Source organism: Primulina eburnea, chromosome 15 (genome assembly GCF_022965805.1).
Source record: "Primulina eburnea isolate SZY01 chromosome 15, ASM2296580v1, whole genome shotgun sequence".
NCBI lineage: Eukaryota > Viridiplantae > Streptophyta > Magnoliopsida > Lamiales > Gesneriaceae > Primulina > Primulina eburnea.
Genome location: NC_133115.1, coordinates 12,617,733 through 12,632,480, shown reverse-complemented (window position 1 = coordinate 12,632,480; position 14,748 = coordinate 12,617,733).

The following is a 14,748-nucleotide window of genomic DNA, read 5'->3' as shown; positions in this document are numbered from 1 at the left end:
ATAAACCATGGACTAAATTTAATTATCTCAAACATATTTGAGACTAATTAAACATTACTTGAATTTACCCAAGTCCCACTAGTTAAATAATTAATTTAAATTGAGCTCTACAAGACTCAATATAATTTAATTAATTCAACACTTGAATTAATTTAATTATTTGGACTCTACTAGGTCCACTAGTGTTTAATTAATTCAACACTTGAATAATTTAATTTAGTCCATAATAATGTCTATGAAAATCACAATTTTCAAATACATTATTCACTTGGCCAAATTTTAATTTATGAACACTTCCATAAATCAAAATTTACATTTCTCTCATAGAAGTCATACTTCTATTTTTCTTTACACTTATAAACTCATTTATAAGTCGTTCAACACATTGAACTAGTTTCTCCTTTATAGAAGTCATACTTCTAATTTTCCTTACGCTTATAAACTCCTTTATAAGCCGTTCAACACATTGAACTATTTTTACTTCTCAACGGGATCTAGAAAGCTAGTAATTGTGTGGCCCTCAATGGTTCATTGATACAACTAGCCGTGGGTTCACATCTCCATGTGATTCGGACTAAACATGTCCTTATATGAGCGTACCCCAATTGCTTCATTCTTACTTATCAACACCTTGATAACAAGAACGTCAGAACTCAAGTCTGATAGTATCCAACCAATCATGTTAAACACCTAGCAGCATCGCTTACATGATTCCCTAGGTATCAAATGATAGTGCCTGCAAGAACCATTCAATTATGGTTAGCGTACAGTACGGTCCCTTCAACTCATATATCCCGACCGATTCGACAACCATTGGTATATCGAGAGTTGTCAATGAATCGATACTATGTGTCATGTCGTAGTTGCATCGATGATGTAATCTATGAAACCCCTTTCATAATTACAACCATACTCTGGCCAGAGATTTCAACCTACAAACACATGATAACACATAGGATATCCATACCCAAAGGTAAGCGGTGAATCCCCGACTACAATGCATCGACTCCTATGTGTTTCGACAGAACACCCAACCTTGCCACCTGATGACCCATGAGAGTCGGTAAACAAGTCAAAGTGTAATTCTAGCACATAGAGTCTCAATGTTGTCCCGGGTCATAAGGACTAATTCTGTACAACCATAAACTAGGACATTTCCACTCGATAAGTGAGAACCACTTGGAAAGTCCTTTTTTGGAGGGTTGTTCAGTGCACTCTACAAGGAGCACCTATCTGCATGTTCGGACATCACAATGTCCCCTACCAATGAAACATGGTACTCACATCGCAGATACTAGTCTCGAACTCGAGCGGCCTATATCCTTCTTAGTGGCGGCTGAATCGACTAGGAACCGTTTAGAATATACAGCATTACAAATATGAGTTTCATGATACCCATCATATGAGCATCTCATATTCTTTCTACCATTTGTATATTCAAGGGCTTTATCTATGCAACTAGCATGGGTATACAGATAAAGATGTGCCAAAATAATAATTTCAAATATTACTAAAATAAAGATTGTTTATACATAGAGTTTCATTGTGAACACTCGGCCAACACTTGGCTCGACGTGCACCTACTCTAACAGATCCATGCCTAAAGGTTGCTGGAATTTTGCAGCGTCTCACGTACTTCGACCCTAGTCCACCAAACGTGCAACCCTTCGACCCTAGGGCCTACCAACTCGTTACAGCCTTGAACGATCCCTTCCTAGCCCACATTAGGAACCTCTTGGACTGACCTAACCCAAGCACATAGCCCTATGCACACCGCATGACTCACACAACCGCTAGCCACCTACAATGCTCCAACCTAGAACGACCTTAGCACCCTTTGCTCAAACGACCTCTTCACTAACTCCAATCGTGTTCGAGCCATCCTATGCCACGGCTCAGACCCAACAGGGTCTGGTCCAGGAGTATGAATGAAACTTGCACAGCCGGCGCACCACATCCTCTCGATCTAGACGCCTAGCCGCTAGGGTATTCCAACCAATCCGCTCGGCCCTCACCTGGACCAACCAAGCTTCATCTCCAGCACTTGGACACCATCTTACTTTATGTGTAAAGCCCCTTAGCAACGTAACTCACAGTCCCCTTTCACAATAATCATAAAAATGTGAGTTGTATGCATAAACATGCGGATTTCATGACAAACCGAATGCATAAACGATTTAACATGCAAGAAATATGAAACCTTCATACATGGCATGGATAACATTATATTTATAGCATTAATGATGAGAAAGTAATATACATAGCGTGTCTTAACATTTATGTGCTAAAAAAATCGAAGATCTACGCGCGGGACGTGAACTTGATAGGCGGGGTTGACTTTTTCTTAAAAGCTTGAGGGGTTTTTGAAGTTGCTGCTGGTTTGCAGCTGTAAAAATGAGGGGAGGCTGCTGTGGAGGGTAGGGGATGGCTTGTAGGTGTTAATAAGTTTAGGTTTGCCTTAGGGTAGTGTTTAAATAAAATACAAAACACTAATGGCCCTTAATATTCAATTTTAAAAAGATTAAAAGAGTTTTTAGTCCATTAAGCATTAAAGCAAACCCATCAAGCCCAATAACACTCCCGAAAAATATTTCATTTAGATACGTTTCGGAAAATATTGTTTGAACCCTAATAAATCTCCCCTCTCGCAAAGTTTTGCGTACCGATTAAAAATATGAGCCTACGAGTAAAAATACCCAAACAAGGCCTATTTTCAAAATTCTCCCTTAAATACACCATATATTAAATGATTAAAAATAATTATTCAATAAAAAAATTTTCCTGATTCTCTCCGGTCTCCGTTACCCGTTTGAGCGCGAAATGTAACTTAAAACCCTAATGCATGAAACTTTAATCTCCCATGGATTAAAACACATATTTATGCAATAAACATGTATTTAATGCATTAAAATAATTTAATAAAATACTTAAGGAATTTGATGACTTGCATGCATACGGTTCATGTGGACCTTCAAATTTTCGGGACTTTACATTTGAACTCCCCTAACAGTTGTTTGAGTACCAGCTATTAATCCCCAGATATCAAAAATTATTTTGCTCCTATGTTTTTTCGAATTTCCAGTCCAATGACCAGTGTCTCGTAATTCGCTTGATTGTTGGTGCATGGAAAATCCAAATTAAAAGATAAAGCGATTTTGACGCCTCTTGGGGAGGTGATCACGATGCCAGCTCCAACTGCTGTTTCTGTACTTGACCCATCTAATTTCAGTTCCCATGGTTGAGCACCTACTCCACATACTAGAAACTCATCCTGCTTTTCAATACACTTATCAAGTTAAGGGTGATCTGCTAGAAAATCAATGATAGACTGGTCTTTCATGGATTTTGGGGATAATTGAATAATGTAAACTCAGCCAATGCTAAAGACCATTTACCAATTCTACGAGAGAGAATGAGTCTATCGAGCATGTACTTAATCAAATCCGTTTTAGCCACAAAAATACTCTCGATTTTATCAAATAATGTCTTAACTTAGTGCATGCATTATACAATCTTAAGCATAGCTTCTCAATCATAGAATACTTCACTTCTACTGGAGTAAGGAATCTACTTAAATAATAAATGGCCTACTCATTTCTTCCATCATTATTTTGAACTAGCAAACATCCGATTGATTCATGAGCGACAGAGACATATAGTTTAAGAGGAATTCCATACCTGGGTGGCTTAAGAACGGGAAGATTGGATAAATATCCCTTGGTCACATCAAAATCCCTCGGATTCGAATTTTCCCATTTGAAATCCCCACTGTCCTTGAGCTTCAACAATTGTGAGAACTCCTTTCTTTTCCATGAAAAGTTAGAGATAAAACGCATCAATTAATTTACTTGACCACGAAAGAGTTCAAACTCTTTCTGGTTTATGGTTGGATTTGCCTCCGTAATAGCTTTCGATTTATTTTTATCCACCTCTATACCTCTATGGTGTACCAAAAATCCCTAAAAGTTCCATGCTTTCACGCCAAAAGCACTTTTCAACAGATTTAACTTCAACTGATGTTTTCTGATTCTTTGTAAACTCTTCCTCAAATTCTTGATGTGATCAACATCTTGCTTAGATTTCACAACGATATCATCTATTTACACTTCAATATGATGCCCTATCATATCGTGAAAGATCGAATTCGTATCTCTTTGATACGTGCGTTTTTTAGCCATAATGGCATGACAAGCCATTCAAACGTATCAACAGCTCCTGACATCTAAATTTTGTCTTATGTGTATCTGCCTCTGCTATCTTGATCTGATTATATCCCGAGAATCCATCCATGGAGGATAAGAACTCATGCCTAGGCACTGAATCTGTCAATTTATCAGGTATCAGCATCACGTAAACATCCTTGGAACTTGCATAATTTAAGTCTGGAAAGCCTATGCATATTCTGACATTGCCATTGTTTTTCATAACTGTCACAATGTTCGGAAGCCATTTAGAATATCTAATTGGCTGCATAAACTTGGCCTTTAATAGTTTCTCCACTTTCTCTTTCATTTTCAACTAAAATTATTTTGACATACGACGAGGGGCTTGTTGAAAGGGTTTGAAACCCTCTTTGAGTCGAAGTCGGTGTTTGACCAATTTTCTATCCAACCCTAGCTTATCATCATAATTCCATGCAAAAAAATATTTTTATAGCCTCAACAAGGTAACCAAATCTTGCTTCAACTGTACTTCAAGTAACTTACTACATACACCATTTTAGGATTCTCAAGCTCCCCCAAGTTGATTTTTTCTAACATGCCTTGTACTTCATGTTGACTATCTTCTATTTGAGATGGCGCCATCAAAAACTTATCAAATTGGAGTCCATTCTCTTCATATTCTTCCTCTTGGACAACCTCAGTTCCATGGGTATCTCATCTTTTCCCTTTTTCTAGCTGTTTCAGTACTTGCAACACATGCACCTTCCATATAAATTTTGCAGCTACCTCTTTTTTCTTTCGGTTCAACTCAATAATCAAGCACCTCGATCATGGGTGAATTATCGTCCTAGGCGACACGATAATAGCAGACTTGAGAATTCTTTCCAACACCAAGCTTGGAGTTGGTGTTTGCATGTACACCGGACTTTCTCTATTACTATTGCTACGGACTTTGATAGGCCCAAAATCCCCATTGTAATATCTAGCTTCAACTGCATTTGCACTTGTTTGAAAAGTTTTTCCATCAGCTTCAACAACTTTTGCAACATCTCTTTTCCAAAATAATAGCAGCCAGTGTATAGAGGATGGAATGCATTGGTTTGCATGGATCAAATATTTGCCCAACAACACTTGATGTAATGACCCAAATTCTTATTTTGAATGAAGTATTAATTAAGATATAATTAATGAGTTGTTAATTAAGTATTATTAAGGAATTAATAATCCGAGATTAAGCTGTTGGTATCCACCGAATTTTAAATGGATAACCCGATCTACTTCAGATTTCATTATCTCGAGAAATCCAACTAGACCAATGAGATTATGACACATGACAAATAAGATTGATTCGGATTTTCTGAAATACTACGGATGCAGCCTATAAATTGAAGCCGATTCTTTTGTTTTCTTTACCGCATTCTTCAGAGAGAGTTCTAGTTGTACCTTAGGTTTTCTAGCCAGTTTCTAGGGCACTTTGGTGTCGGGAAGTTTCGGAGCTAGTGTCGACTCAATAAAGGGTCACTGCACTTAGATCGAGACATCATCAGCGGGCTGACGACGGACGCAGGTATAATCCTAAATCCTTAGATAGTGATTTAAGGATCATTAAGGAGAACTTGTAGCATGTTTGATTTGGTTTGTTAGTGATTTCATTATGTTGGTATTGTCTAGGTTCAGAGCTTTCTGTCAGATTGTTTTAGTGAGGTACGTGATGTACTGACTGAGATATCCAAGCGTAGTATACATACTTATATGCTGCATATTTATCTGTTTCATGATACATGTTTGACTGCTTTGGCATATTGTGCATGACATATCATGTTGAGCCTGACATCATTTGAGATATATCTTGTTTGTTGGGGCCGCTCAACCTTATCTGTATTGTGGACGATAGGGCATCGAGAGCTACAGTGTCCGACGGGACCCGCGGGCTCTGATGACCTGGACATTACAGGTCCACGTCTTGATGATGAGTGTGGGAGCCAAAACATGCCTAGGGCAGATCAGAGACTACACACTCAGGCGCCTCTAGACTGAGCATGAGATTCTTGACTTTATCCTTGATATCCGAGCATATTGCATTTTGCATGCATCATATCAGTTTGTATACTCGTACATTCTCGTATTGGGAGATTGTCGCTCACGTCCTTGTTTTCATCTTGGGCACCCCATTCCATGGGGCAGGTCTTAGGTTGGACAGTTCGGACGACCAGAGCAGTGGCTAGAGCAGTTGGGTTTTCGGTGGTGATCCTGTGGATGTTTTCTGTGGTTTGTCGTTTTCTCGTTCAGAATCATGTATTTGTTATGGTTGTATTAATGTTTAAGACTGCTGTTATTGTTTTGTTTTCATTTGGGTTGTAAGATGATTAAGTATTTGGTTTCTGCTGTTTAATTGTTGTTACTAAGTTTAATGTTGCATGTTCATTAGTCTGTTTAGTAGTGGCTCGGGTAAGGGCGCTACATGAAAGTTGGCAGATAAGTTTACTACGAAAAAAATGCACAGGGATGATATAATTCTCAGAGTTACATCAACAAGAAATACCTGGTTGTCTTGGTGGTTTCCCCTGTAAATTCAGCCTCAGAAACTTCTGTGGGATTAAGTCTTCTTTAGTTTTACCCAAAATTCTTAACATCCTTACCGGAATGACATTCACCGTTGAGACATTGTCAATTAACATGTTCCCTAGACACTAGCTTTCCATTTATGTGTTCTTTGATGCACAACAGCCTTATGTGCTTGACATCGCTGGTGTATGCTTCTCGGGTATCACTTGTTTGGACTTGTTTATGTGATCATCTTTGATAATCACTTTTGAACTTCCTTCGAGGAGTTTATTTACGTGACCTTCCTTTTGCCCAGATTCTTTGGGCATCAACTCCCATTCTCCTCTTCCTCAATTTTAAACTTATCTGGAAGTATCACCACTCATGTGGCACAATCCGCAGTGATGTGAAACTTTCTCACACAAAAGTTGATTGGTTTTCTTTTCTGATAATCATCCTCACTTAATAAATCATCATCGTCCTCTACTACCTTATCTTCAGTAGCTGCTCTGGCAAACTTGAACCTACTCCTCACATGATCTTCAATGACTTGAATATCAAGTATGGGTTAGTTTTCTAGCTTAGCAGACTCTTTTGCTTTTTACAGCAGCTCTTTTTCTAAACAAACTTTTTTTTCCTAAGTCCTAGTGTGACTTGGGAAATGTTTTTTGTTGGGTCACTCTCCAGGACTCAGTAAACTTGTTTCTGGCAGGAAGGACGTACCTGGTCATTTCTCACCTATCATCAACCATTTCTATTTTTGAAGCTTCATTCACACGCTGCTGTCTATCACGATCAGCTGATTTTTCCCAATTTCCATCATTCGAGATTCAACTCTGTATGTGTTTATCATGTCCGAGTATCCTTTGTGCAGATGGTGAGATGACTCCTCTCTAAAACATTGATTCTCAGGTGCTGGTCTTGAGGAATCGCGGTTTCTCAGTCTGGAGGCCGCACATCTACCAACATTTCTACATAATCGCTGCTGAAGTGGTCTTAATCGATCAACACTATATTTTTCAATAGCTTCGAACATTTACCTCTTTGTGATCCAACATTTCTTAATCATTCTATCTATCACTGCATGGGTTCGACTTCATTTCTCATCGAGAAGATCCATCAAATTTGTCACTGTTCACATTGATAGAAACTAATGGGGAAATGGATAATATCCACTGCCATGAATTCTTGTTGGTCAGGAAACTTCAAGACTCCCTTGTTAATTTTGTCCTAAAAAATATTATTGAAATCCCAACAAGACTTAGTGGCATGATTATATGAGTTGTGGTACTTACAATATTCTCGACCCTTAAGCTCTTCTTTGGATGACACTATGTAATCTGGTGGAAAAGTGATGAATTTGTCTTTTACCAAAAAATAAAAAACTTCATCAGTATTTGATACGTCAAAAGTGTACTGCATATCCTTGGAGAGTTAGGGGCTATTCTTTTTCTCTGGTTCTGTCAGTTTTTTAACAGAGGAACTGTACATGAAGCAACCGATCAGACTCAGCCGATGCAATGTCCTCACCCTACACCTCTTGATAATAAGACCCCATGTAGTTTTCTTTTTGCCTGGCTCCTCCCGTAACAGTTCTTCATATTCATAAACTTTGGCAGCCAATTCAAATAAATCTCTGAAATCGATGCCTTGAAATTTCTTCCTCAATTCAAAATATATGGTTTTTTGTGTCATTTTCATGTAGTGGGTCTCTGGTAGGAACACCTTGCACCTATTCTTCATCTTTTTGAACCTTTCAATAAATGACTCAAAAGATTCATGTGATTCTAGATAAATCAACGATACATACCAGTAGTTATGTTCTATAGAATTTAATGTGAAATTGCCTTTCCATTTTTTGCCAATTCATCACTAAATTCCTTGGGAGTGAGGCATACCAAACAAATACAGTCCTTGTGAGGGAATTTTGGAACAACCGCAACCTTAAGTTGTTGAAGTTCTCCAAGTTGGCTAGCTCTCCATACTCGATAATAAATCTGGCTATGTGTTCTATGCTAGACTGGTCGTACTCTCAAGAGAACTGGCTGAAGTCACAAACCATTTAACCCCTAGGATACTAGTTATTCAAATCGACGTGTTCTAGATAGGGCTTGTGAAATTTTGTTGGCCTATCTGCCTCATGGCCGGCCATATAGCTCTTGAACAGCTTACCTCACCAATTTTGGATCAATTATATGGATGTTTCGAGCTAGGAGTAGATGATGATAATTTTCCATAGAGTGGAAACTTGCATTGAAAGCAACATTACCTCCTGGAAAGCACCCATCCACTCCTTGATAATCTGTGTGACATATCACCATAATCTCCTAGTTGGTACAGAGTATTTGTCACGCTCTACACTTGATTAACATGTTGTTTTGAGTTCCCCATTCCATGAGCACGTGGATATGGCTGGGCTATCTTCCATAAAGTCTAATATCTCATGTGAGGTGGTGTATACCTCCTCTCTGGCTGATTAGGGAGAGTGAAGTCAGGGCGGCGGGATCACCAGCCCTTGAGTTTCCTATTTATTGGTCAAATTCATGGAATTGGTTGCTTCCCTGGTTCCCTTATTTCTCACTTGTGTTATGCTCTTTTTTGGTTGACTGATTTGGTTTACCCAAGACTTCCCTTATTTCTCACTTGTGTTATGCTCTTTTTTGGTTGACTGATTTGGTTTACCCAAGACTGTCTTAAAGCAATCAGACATAGCCTTGGACAGTGCTTGTGATATGTGGGGCCCTTAGCTCCTAACCGTTATTACAAGGCAATCTGATTAGGGTTAATTAATCACAGCGGAAAACGAGTTTAAAATTTCTTTACAACGAGCCCAAAACATTTCTTCTAGATTTATAATACTAAAAATAGTATTTAATCTCAACTCATAAAACACGCCCACACGTAATAAAAACCAATCCCATACAAACATATCATATCCTCGGGACATGTCCCGGTATATAAATACATATACATATATACTGGGAACAAGACATAAACATAAAACCTCAGCCCAAGCTGTGGCTCCCTCCAGAAGTACCCTCTCCGGTCTCCTGATATCCTGGAGTACCTGCCATTGTCCACACACAAAGACAACAACAGCCCCCCTTGGGGGTGAGCAAAGCTCCGTATAGAATAACCAATCATATATACCACAGATATCTAAACGATATATGGTATGCAATGCATGTATGTCGTGGAGGTATCAGGTCAAATGCCCATCCACTGAGCACATGTCAGAATCAATCGAATCGCTATCAAATCAAATCAATGCTCGAGCTAGCACACCGGCCGATATGGGAATACACGTATGATAGCGTCGGCAAAGCGCCATCAAATCCCACATCTCATATCCAATCATATGGGGCCACAAATGTCTATGTTTTACGGGTCATATAATACCAACATAGCAATTGTGTTCACAAACCCCGGAATCCAATCCAATCATATCAAGGTATCCAAGGATCATAGCTCCACGTGCATGTCATGTATCGATGTATGCATAAAATGATGCGTGTTAACAAAACATTTATTTTATACATCGATATCTCAATCTCAATGTCATGTATGCCACATCAAATCATCAAATAGGCACATAGACACGTATTCCAATCCAATCAATCCAATCAAACCGACATATATCATATAATACAGATACCTGTTGTATGTTACCCGGTCGCAACATACCTCAATTCTTCGTTCCAATTGATGTAGCTTGAAGATATTGATATTACACTTTATCTACATCAATAACATACTCATTCCAATCAATAACATATTCCAAAATCATTAATATGAGTTTCAAATATCATTTGAAACTTCAAAAATTCATATCAAATCCAAATCATATCCTAATTCAATTCCGACTTCGAATATGAGTTTCTCGTCGGTTATTCTACTACATATCAGAAATTCAACTTCAAATACATGCTATTCCAGCACTTTGATATTTAAAGCTGCTGAAATCAGAAGAAAATTACCTCAGTCTGAAGCCCTCAACGCGACGATCACAAATATATAATTTGTTTCGCGTTTACAAAGCGTCTTGAAGTCGATTCGGGCGAAAGAAAATCGAAATCTCTCGGTTGTTCTCGAAATTATTACAATTAACTGACGGAGGAAAGAAGGAGAAGAACTTATCCTTGTTCCACCGCCTCTCGCGCTCGGGCGGTAGAATTCTCGCGCCCGAGCGCGAGACATTCTGCCCCTCCCGAACTTCAAATACACCACGCTCGGGCGGTCATATATTGCCGCTCGGGCGCGGCATGTTCTTTCCCGAGAAATCTTTATGCCGCGCTCGGGCGGTAGAAAGTTACCGCTCCGGTGCGGAACATTCTGCCCGAACCTTCAGAATTTCAACCTTGGCGCTCGGGCGGTAATCTTCTACCGCTCGGGCGCCACATGTTCTGTACAAAATATCGATTTTGTACTTATTTGCGTCCGACTTTTCCTCTCGAGCTCTTACAACTTCAATTCATATTCAATATTCATTTTCTCAATTCCATTGTCAAGATATACATCAATTACATCATCACATGACAATTCCATTAATTATCGATAATCACACAGGATTTACGATAACACGATACACGGTCCTTACATGATATCTATTCAATTTTCATCACATTACTCTTGAAACATGCACTACTTTTTTTTAACTTAAAATCCTATTGATTTTTTTTTTCATATTTGCAAAATTCGAAACTTGCATACTAAAATAACTCAACATTTCAAAAATTATAAACGCATAAAAAACCATAAATCTTCAATCACCAAATTTTTTACGTCAACCTTTAAAAATAATCAAAAAATATACTTCAATATAGAGCATACCTATATAAATAAGAAATCCTCAAAATATTTACGAAAAAGTTCTTTTAAATACTAAATAAGTGTGGAAAATAAATGTCCCTCGGGAGTGTAATGCCGGACTCGATCCACTCAAGCGTTAGTGTCTCCCTCAATCTCATCCTCACATGAAACCATTCAAACCTAGCGATTCTAATGACTCAGCACGTTTTAACCATGAGTAGAAAATAATACATATACCGGCACATGCACGAATATCATATTTTTATTGAAAAGAAGCTTGTAATCACAAATCATTTAATCGCAATCATAAATAATTTTCGCAAAGCTTTCTACATCATATATCATTTTGGGTGAAGTTTGATCATTGAATATGACTAGCTGTAATCATATCATGTGGTCGACTGATCAGTCTTAGCTCACCATTGCACATGGGGACGGGCACTAGGCAATTACATAAATGAACATATGATTGTCAGACTCCCTCTGGGGCCTTCTCCTGTAAATGGACTCCCTCTAAGGCCTTTTCCCACATCCGAGCTCCTTTTGGGACATTCTCCCATAGGCAGGATTCCTCTGTGGCCTTCTCCCTCACGATATTCCAAATCATATCATATCATGTTTGTCACATTCAATTCAAATCCTTCGAAACATCTTGTTTCCTTTTCATTCCTAAAATATCGTGTCCTTTCCAAATTCCTAAAATATCATTTTTCAGGAAAAAGCGTACCACTTTAGCATATAACATAAAATACAATATATTCATCATAAACCTTTTTAAAATATCATTTAGTATGTATTATGATACTTCGGGACACTGTCAGACCTTTCGAACTTCGCGGGACGTAAAATGACCATTTTAACCTTGGACTCTAAAACTCCTGATTTTTGACTTTTTCTTACTTTTAATGAGTCGATCGTATCCCATAGTATCATATAAGCTTAAATTTGACTTCTAATATTTTTCTTAGACGTAAAACCGATCCTTTCGATTTAATAACTTAATGACTAAATCATGAAGCGTTTTTAACCCGAATAAATTCGAAACTTAATATTTTCTTCCCAAATTTTAAACCTAAACTTTTCATCCTTAAACTTAACATGACACCTTAAAATACACCCATAAACATGCCTTAGACGTCAAAATTAAGCTCCTAAACTAATTTCTCAATTCGTTTTAAAACTTAACCGTACGTGCCGGTTTTAACACATATCGACTCAAAACTTAACCAAACCTTACCAAACTTGAACCATAGCCTTAACACCTTACTGACCCTTTTTGAACTCAAATCAAGCCAATAAAAACTCTTTAACAAGCTTAGAACCATGCTCGAAAATTCTGCTCATTTTCGAAAACCCTAGCTTTCACAAACCCTCAATCCCTTCGACCCTAGCCCATGGCCGACCCAACCACCCGCTAGCTGACCTTCATAGGACCATGACTGAACCCTAGAGACCCTGCTAGACCAAGCTTAAAGAGCCTAGAATCCCCAGCCCTAAGCCAAGCCCCTACATGCCTTAAACAACCCAAAACGACGTGTAACCTTTATCCTCCATTTCTAGCCCTTACACAGCCCATCTAGGACCATGAATAGACCATATTATGACCCATGAAAATATCCCTTAGGCAAATAATAGTGTAGAGCCCAAATTCAGTACTCGTAAAACCCATGTATTACTTAATAGTTAAATCATTTATTTAATTTTAAAGTGATTTTTAGCGATGCATGATTTATGAGATTTCATTATTTTAAATTATTTATGCATATGTGATGCACGTTAAAAATATTTTCTTGAGTTTCATATTTCAGGCGATTAACCGATGCAGGATCGAGCAAAAGAGACCGGCGACGAGTTTGACAGTTGTAAAACGTGGTATTTTACTTTTAAGTTAAGAGTGAAGCATTTTGAATGATTTATTTGGTTTTAGCATTTTAAAAACCTAAATTATTTATTTAGTATTTTATGATCTATAAACTTTTAAAATTTATGACACTTGTGCAAGTTACATTAAATTTAGAGATTTTATTATAATTAAGGGAGAATTAGTATTTTAAATTTTCTTGTTAATTATTATTTAAGCAAATTTTTTTCCTAATTAACACTAATCACAAACACACACACACACACTTTTACACCCACTAAAAATCGGCTAACACACACACACACACTTCATTATTCATATTTTTTATATTATTGAATAAGAAAACCTAGGGTTCTTGGCCTAGAGAGCAGCCGCCCCCTTCCTGTGAATTCCTAGCAAGTTTTCGTCACTTTTGTTATAAGAAAATCGTGCCACGTTCGTCCCGGATCAACCATCGCATCCTTCCCGCTTCGGTGTCGTCGTTCGGTAACATTAAAGATTAAGGCATGTATATTCTATTTTCCCTGCGTATATCTCGTCATATTATGCGTTGTGTTGTTTATTATGGTAAAAATACACGTGTGATGTGTAAAGTTTTAGCAGAAAATTGTTGGATCGATTTTTGAAACGTTTTTAGATCTAAAACTCGTAATTTGCTGTCATTTAAATTACTGTGATTTTTCGGTCGCGTTTCTGGAAAAAAACTTTCAACATATGAAACATAAAAATTTTTGATACCTTCCATTTGACAGTAAATTCGAAATATTTGGATAAGAAATGAGTGAGTCATTATCGTTTTCATGGGACTATTCAAACTGTGTTTTCTGAAAATATATGCTATTGACGTGTTCTTGTAGTTTTATTGTTGCAAGCTTCGTTGGGGATCGACGAGTGATCGCTGATGCATATAGGTATATTGTTAATGATGTTGGGATGGTTATTGACGTTTTGTTTCGTGTCGTTAGGCACTTGGGAGAATGAGTAGTCGTAAAAATCGTTTTGTTGTCAAAATTCGTGTTCACGGGTTTATTTTTTTACTTGTGATACGTGGTTGTTTTTGTTAGAGTAGGTGCCCGTCGAGCCAAGTGTTGGTCGAGTGTTCACAATGAAACTCTATGTCTGAGCAGTCTTTATTTTAATAATATTTGAAATTATTGTTTTGGCAAATCTTTATCTGTATACCCATGCTAGTTGCATAGATAAAGCCCTTGAATATACAAATAGTAGAAAGAATATGAGATGCTCATATGATGAGTATCATGAAACTCATATTTGTAATACTGTATATTCTAAACGGTTCCTAGTCGATTCAGCCGCCACTAAGAAGGATATAGGCCGCTCGAGTTAGAGACTAGTATCTGCTATGTGAGT